Here is an 8566-nt window from a genome sequence, read left to right on the forward strand (position 1 = left end):
AGACAAAAGCAAGGCCGACCCATTGAGACATCTTCTAAGAAAATAACTTCGAATAATTTCAAAAGAAAATAATTACTCATAAATAAAAAAAAGCAATAGTCAAAATAGCTATTTTCTTTGTAACAAGGAAGTTATTGCTGTCGTACAATATTCCCAATTTTCTCTAACAACCATCCAACATGATGAGGGTACAAAACGTATTAGAATAACATTCATGGAGATCTTGGTCTTACATCCTCGGAGCTAATTGTGATATCACGATCCGGGGTAAAAAAAAAGGGGGGGGGGGGGTAGGGGGTTGGGAAAGGGGGGAGGGGGGAGGGAGAGTTAAGAGGGATTAGAATATAGAAGGATGAGAGGAATGACCAAAAATATCGTAGCTACTAAGGTGGTGAAAGAGAGGGCGTCGTATTAATAGCAGTAATGAATACACGGAGGAAGAGAGAGAGAGAGAGAGAGAGAGAGAGAGAGAGAGACACCAAAAGACGACGCTTATGTAAACATTACCCGACCGCATTTGTGAGTACTGAACCCCAAGAAAATATATATAAATATGAGTGGTCGGACATCTCTCTGTCTTCCACTCCACCTCCCTCCCCCCCCTCCCGTTCCCTAGGAGACCGATGGCCCCCAGGTTCCCCTACCCATTTATGAAAAAAAGTAAAAAAGAAAAAGTCGGACCCGCGCTTTGTCGTTTTTGGCTGACAAAGGCAAAGTAAAAAGAGTCCTACCAAACACAACAAAACAACATTGGCCTTAAAGGGGGATGATGGCGACGGCACAAGCTAACGGCCTCCTTCTTATAATACACCTGAGTCGCCATTATCTTTTAAGGAGGTCTTTCTATTCTCATGCCGGTGAGGAGAGAGAGTACGAAGTCAGCTTTGATGCAGCAGGCCCAATGAAGCTTTGGTGATAAAGGAGAGGGCGGGTGGGGTGGTGCCATAGACAGAATTTGATACATGGGGCCAAATAAAGTTCCAATATGTGAGCTGAGATACATCGGGTCCAATAAAGTTCCGATGATCAAGGACACAGTGGGGTACGCCGTTTAAAACATGGATTAATGCCTCAGGTCAAATGTCGTTTCAGTAAATGGGGAGGTGGAGTGTTTGATACATTAGGTCACAAGAGCTTTCGGAGGATGGAAAAAACTACATTCGAGATTTGATACAGTAAGTCGAATAGTTTCAGCTAATGGGAAAGGTGGGATGATACTGCCAAAAGGCTTTGATACCTTGGGTCGAATTAAAGGCCAACAGGCGCACTTGATGCTTCAGGTCAAATGAAGTTTCGCCAGAAAAGAGAAGGGGTATGGCACTAACAAGGAGTCGCATTCATATGTCAAATGACGTCTCAAGACTACAGTATATAGGTTGATAGCTTCTGCCGATGGTGTAAGGTGAATGAACTGTGATTATTTGAATGAGAACGATGTTCTATCTTGTCAGTCATGATGACTTAACACGCTTAGAAATCTAGCACTTCATTTATTCATTTGTAAGACATAGGGCACGTAAGAAGACACGTCGAATGGAAGGTTTATCAAACTGAAAACGCACGTCGAAGCTTTCTTAATATCCTAACTAAAGGATACTTAAGACTACTCAGTTCGCATTCTGAAATAATTCACTGTATCAAGACCAAAATGTCATTAAAGCATCAACCTCGTGGAAGAAATACTTGGCCAACTGACGGTGTTGATCCTCAGTAACTTGACGTTCCATAAATTCCTCATCACCAAGAAAAATGAACGCCCGTAGACATGGATTTGGGAGTGAGGACGCTCAACGACTCGCATTTAATTACTAAGTAATTAGCATTTGCAGGTAACATAACTGATTTTTTTTTTTCGATAGGTTATGAGCCTCTCTTGTGACCTCTATAGAGGGATGTCTTTCAAAGCCTTATGTTGAGATACAACGGAGATCAAACGTTCTGGGGGATGTGTAAGGGGTAACGGGGAATCAATCAAAACTTATTCTAGCAAACAAGGATAAAAAAAAATACATGAAGCAAATCCTTTAAGAAAAAATAGAGGAACGTAATATTTCTAACGCATTATTATAAAAACTTATGAAAAAAATTGAGTAGATTTTTCTCTGGTGTACGTTTGGTGCAACAGAGTTGAAAATTCATTGCATTACATCGACTAGTTATCAAATTTTGTGGGTTCCAAGCTGAGTGGATAATCATCCCTGCTGTTTGCCGTGGGGGAAAGTCGGGACACGTCCAGAAATTACATCTTTTACAAGAGACCCACTGATAATGATAATGTGCTGTCCATAGTACGCAAGGTATTAAAGAGACGTCTTACAGACACGACATTACGTCCGTACAAATCTACAGAACAAATTCAGATTTATTACAATTTATATATATATATATATATATATATGTGTGTGTGTGTGTTTGTATGTGTGTGCATACAATATGTATACGTATTTGCGCATGTAGACACATTAGGATTATATATATATATATATATATATATATAGATTAAAATGCACTTTGTATACACGGAAGAGTTTGAGTTCCCCTTTTGAGACGTCATTTCCAATCTTTCCTTCTCTCTTCTTCTCACCATCCTATCTCACTCTCTCTTTCCCCCATTCACTCTCCCCTCATCTTCCAGCCCAGAGCTCAAGATGCATCCTCCAACAGTGTTGACAAAACATACCAAAGTCAAGAGGCTTCTTTGATACCTTTCCCCCATATAACTACAATGGCCCGTGAAAAAAAAGGGGGAATATATTAATACGGATATTCCTTTCAGTAAACTGGAAGGCGATAATCTATAAGTTGAAAAAAAGTAACAAAGAAACCTAGAGAGAAATGAGGGAGGAAAAAGAAGACAGAGATAGAGATACACTCACGCACATACATACACACACAAGGGATTTCTTTTCCTTAGTCTTATGGCAACACTGATCCTTTATCACCAGTCGGCGAGGCGGCTGAAATCCCCGACTCCATAAAGCGAAAATCCGTCAACAGCGAGACTCAGCACGGATTAACATTGGCATAATGGCGACGATGGCTCTCTCTCTCTCTCTCTCTCTCTCTCTCTCTCATAGCTGCGCTTGCTTAGATGAGGACAAGGACAACGATTCTCTTGAAATTTTCATTTGCTTCCAACCATTTCCCATATTTAAATAAACATTCTCTCTCTCTCTCTCTCTCTCTCTCTCTCTCTCTCTAAGCTTTCCTCATAATCAAAACGGAAGACATAAGCTACATGTATTCGATTATTTGCATTCATAATTATCAAGACTCGTACGATCCATCGCTAGTCGCAAAGGAAATACGACTGAGGAGACGTGAAGATTTATGAAGGCTCTTGAATATGCAACGTCTTGATGATTAACTAGTAAAAAATGGTAGGAGAGAGAGAGAGAGAGAGAGAGAGAGAGAGAGAGAGATAAATGAAATATGACATTGGAAGAAGGATGATCGTTTCAAGCAATGATGAGGAATTAGGATGAGAGAGAGAGAGAGAGAGAGAGAGAGAGAGAGAGAGAGAGAGAGATAGGGTCATTATATAACCTTAAACTGGAATGAGGTTTCTTATCTGTTATTTTCATCTTCTCATTATTATCACTTTATCATTAACTTGAAACACTGACTTCTTAACGTTTTTGTCATAATTATTACTATTTAAATCTTTATCATTATCATCATCACCCTAAATCTTCGTTCACTTTCAGCAAAGAAAAAATAAGAAAAGTCTTCCCTTCTCATCTCGATCTCGGCAACAAGCACCCACAAACGAACATACATACCAACAACGGTTATCAACTAAACCCTTCCTCCCACACCACAGAGATTATGCATTAGCGTTGTCCACTGGCAGGATCTGTAATTGATGCTGGACTAAATTTCTTTCTTTCTTTCATTCTTCTCCACACTAATTTGCTGTTTGCTCGAATATTCTTTTATTTGTTACAATTCATATGTTGTTTTCTTAGGTTGGGTTTCTGTAATCTGTATTAATTTTAATGTGGCTAATGATTATTACTTATAATAATGAAAATATTCATAATCAAAATTATCTTTATTTTCATTATCTCTGTTGTCTTATATGGGATAAGAAAAAATGTCTATGGTAATCATAATATTGATAACAAAACTATGAATGAAAACTTCGATAACAATTATGGTAATTGATTCATTATCATAATTATCTTACATTGATAAATGAATGCAAAGTCTAAAAGAATATTTTGTCTTAAATAAATAAGCTTCTCGGTCGCAGAGAGAGAGAGAGAGAGCAGAGAGAGAGAGAGAGAGAGAGGAGGTTCTCCTTAAGCCCATAATAACTTGTACCCAGTAATAGAGACTGGTGGCATTAACAACTGCATCAGCGTACCCGGGCATCAGATCTCGTACCCGGGCATCTTACACCACGACCCAGAACTAAAATACACACACTTCACTCTTTGCCCCTGCAAAACTTCATTTCAGTATTCATTATTTTTTTTTCTTTTCACTAAGCAGTTACTTGCAATTGTGTGTATATATATATATATATATATATGTGTGTATATATATATATATATATATATAAAAAAAACCTCCAATTTTGGGAAGTAGCCGACATAAAAGAGGACAAAAGGGACTCTCTCTCTCTCTCTCTCTCTCTCTCTATATATATAATATATATACATGTATATACATATATATATATATATACATGTATATACATATATATATATATATATGATAAGTGCCATTGTTAGGTGGTGAATATGAGCAGTAAAGTCAAGTTTCTTTGGTTTCACACACACACACACACTATATATATATATATATATATATATGAGAAATGTCAGAGGCAAGGGATGAAAAGTAGCAGTGAAAATCCTTCATCTTCTCTGCTTCCACTTCTATTAATGTTATATAAACTTATATTTTTGTGAAAATAAACAAAAGCAAAATTCTAAAGAAAAAAAATTAAAATATGTTGCTTCCCTTACAATAGAGTAAACGGCATTAATTTAGTTTAAAAACGTCATGAATAAACTCAATGAAATAAAAAAGACGAATAGTAAAGATTACTAAAAGGAAGCAAATAAAAGAAGCTAAAAAGAGTCCGATTCTAAAAGTGAAACTTGTGAAGTATGTCATGTTGCTAAACTATCACTTCTCTCGAGACAGTAATCCAATCAGGCTAAAGTGGCCTGTTCGTTGACACTCTCTTGACCCGTCAATTTGATGGCCATTCTCCTTTTGGATGAGAGACAGATTTCTCTCTCTCTCTCTCTCTCTCTCTCTCTCTCTCTCTCTCTCTCATCAAATTCCAAAGTTTACACACAGTATGACAATCGTCATCTCAGGGGTATGTAATAGGAAGAGAAAGCATCACTTCTTCATCTCCTACATATTCTATGCTTATATCTGCTTGTCAGTTTATAGCATTACTGATGTGATCGCTACCTTACCATGGTTAAGTTTCTAGGGAGATAATTTTTAAAAATTAAACTTAATATAAGTTTGATTACTCGTTTATTATTATAATTATAGTTTGTTATTCATAATTGATATATAGTATTTATTACTGTGTTTATAGCTTACCAGTTTGATCTGGCTTGTTCCGCATAAATATGGACACAAAATGTTAATGATAATAAACACCTTTTTCCTTTTCGTTTCATTTTAATATTCATAAGTAACTTCTCGCAAAATATCTAAACCATAAAAATTTCAATATATCTTTTAACTTAAAGCCTCAGCAGTTGACTGTCTATAAACGGAGCAATCCAACCACCCTTCTCTCTCTCTCTCTCTGCTATTCCTCGTCTTCTGAAAAGAGACGACAGCTCCCTGATGAACCTTGATCCTGGCAGGCTATTTTCCCAGTTGAGTTACGGGTCTCAGGTCCCCATCAGCTTCAGCCTGTTTCCTCAGGATTATCTCTCTCTCTCTCTCTCTCTCTCTCTCTCTCTCTCTCTCTCATACACTAGCGTTAATGTCTTCGGGTACGTTTCTTAGAAATTTCCATCTTACTTCAATTCACTGAGGTTCGCAAACATGTGTCTGGTCGTTAGGTGGCTGTGATGGGTCGCAGCCATATTAATGAACGGCTTGAGGGGTAGAACATAACATACATAATCCCCAAAAATGATATCAACCGTAAGTATAACAAAGTCAGTAAACATCCCACTTGGGGTGTGGGAGAATCATCTGCTTGCAAGTCCACAAATTTACAAACGCACGCACACAGCATCTATGTGTGTATATATATATACACAGTTATAGCCCATAACACGTATATGAATTTGTAATAACTACATTACTTCTAGAGAAGTTAAAGAGGTATCTTTCTTTAGCACCCCGCAATCATATATATATATATATATATATACATATATATATATATGTATATATATAATATATATATACTGTATATATATAATATATATACTGTATATATATATAATATATATACTGTATATATATATATAATATATATACTGTATATATATATAATATCTATACTGTATATATATAATATATATACTGTATATATATATATATATATATGTAATATATATACTGTATATATATACATATATATATATATATATAACATATATATATATATATATAACATATATATATATATATATATATATTATATACGCACATACACAGAATACTACGTAGGACGAGTAATATCTTACCTTGAGACAAAACCAGGACTGCAACAAAGGCCACCAGCAACCTGAAAATAACAACACAAGTTAGAATTGACTTTTATTTGGGGATCAAAAGAAACACAATGGAAATCAAAACTTAAATAGAAAAAAAAATCAATAAAAAAACAATACAGGAAATTCAGTCAGATCAGATGACTGCCAAAATAAAACGAGCAATAATTTAGCATATGGACTCATCACAATGGGGGTCACTTTACCATGTAATCATACGTCACTGAATTTACATCATTCCATTATTAACCTGATATGTATAATCAGTCTCTGTATCTATTATCCATGAATCAAGAGTGAGATTATGACAGATGGCTTAGAGCCAGATCGTAAAAGCAATGTATCGTTATTTCATAGAGTACTATTCTTACGGATAATTTGGGTGAATGAACAGATAGAAAATTGACAATATATAGTAACTTGGGTCATGAAATGGCAAAAATAACACGATAAATATCTTGATGGTTTTGATAAAAATGACAACAATGATGGTGATAACAGCAGTAAACATCATCTGGTCCGATATTTTCTATTTTATGCACCCATGATTGCACGCTCTTATTGTCGAATCTTTGATTACATCAGTGACAAAACAAAAGAAAAATCAATATTACCAACCGCAGAGAGAACGAACAGATTTTAAAATAGCGGACAGTTCCCTCTGAGTACCATGTGACAATCCATTCCTATTAAAAAAAAAAAAAATCTCTGTGTCACGTCACCTAGCGATCATCATGAATGCGACGAATGACGGGGAATGAGGATGCATCATTATACACCTATACTCAATACGTGACGGAGAATAACAGTAGAGTGAATTTGTACTTACACACAGTGTAAAATTTACCTGTAATCATGAAGATGCCTGATTACAACTTTGCACAAATCGAACACTCTTAACACCCGTAGGTTTAATCATCTCGTGTTTTGTTAGAATCTGAGCATCCAGCACCAATCTGTCACCCGGTTTTCAACGACACGTACCTTATTAATTTATATTTGTATCCCCACCCGGATTGTTGTGCATTTAATAGTGTGTCTGGTGCGTACGCCTTTTCGTCTTCTATCCGCGTGATCCAACAGATCAATTCATTGAGAAGTTTTATTTTTATTTCTTTTTCCATAAAACAATCAATGACAAAGGAACCACAATGACCGCGCGAGCTCTTTGTCCAATTTGGAAAAAAGACAGGTATGGGGGCGGTCGTGGGTGTGGTTTTAGTTTATACAATGCATGACCATCATCTGTGAGAGAGAAGAGAGAGAGAGAGAGAGAGAGAGAGAGAGAGTGTTCCATTCACACTGACTTGTCGGGAGCCCAAACAAGTGCTGTTGGACAACATATAGCATAAGTGAAATGTAATACCACCCGACACACACACACACACTTCTAAATTTCAGCGTGGTGATCAAAGATCAAATAAATGTCAACAAAAGACAAATAAACACATAGTATACATACATGAAAAGTAGTTATTGAAACGTCAGAGAAACGGAGTCAATGGTGTATTGACAAAAACATTAAGTAGACTAAGTACACCAAGAATGAAGATAAATATTCGATAAAATCATGAACAAAATATATCATACGTCAGGTGGAAGACTACCGAGTATTACTTTAATCAAAACAAAAAAGAAAAGAAAATACTCAAAATAAGACACAGCTCTGAATAAATTCATGAAGACTCGGAATAAACATTTTCCCCAGCCGCCGCAATGATGAACGGAGAGGAAGTAGGCCTATGGGGTAAACGAAAAATAGGGGGATTGGGGAAGGCGTGGCGTACAATGCAGGCTGTGGAAGAGGGGGGGGGAGAGAGGGAATACCAATCTGCATATCAAACCCTCCTTCTCAT

At 36.4% G+C, this 8566-nt stretch overlaps 1 long non-coding RNA gene across 1 annotated transcript in view; it reads right to left on the reverse strand.

Annotated features, from left to right (window-relative positions):
* LOC137630208 (uncharacterized) overlaps positions 1-8566 on the reverse strand; it is a 47669-nt gene that overhangs the window by 14983 nt on the left and 24120 nt on the right. Inside the window, exon 2 of the long non-coding RNA XR_011041691.1 lies at positions 6684-6724. This is a non-coding gene — a long non-coding RNA (uncharacterized lncRNA). The remainder of the gene's footprint in view (positions 1-6683; positions 6725-8566) is intronic.

This window comes from Palaemon carinicauda, chromosome 38, assembly GCF_036898095.1.
Source record: "Palaemon carinicauda isolate YSFRI2023 chromosome 38, ASM3689809v2, whole genome shotgun sequence".
NCBI classification, from domain to species: Eukaryota; Metazoa; Arthropoda; class Malacostraca; order Decapoda; family Palaemonidae; genus Palaemon; species Palaemon carinicauda.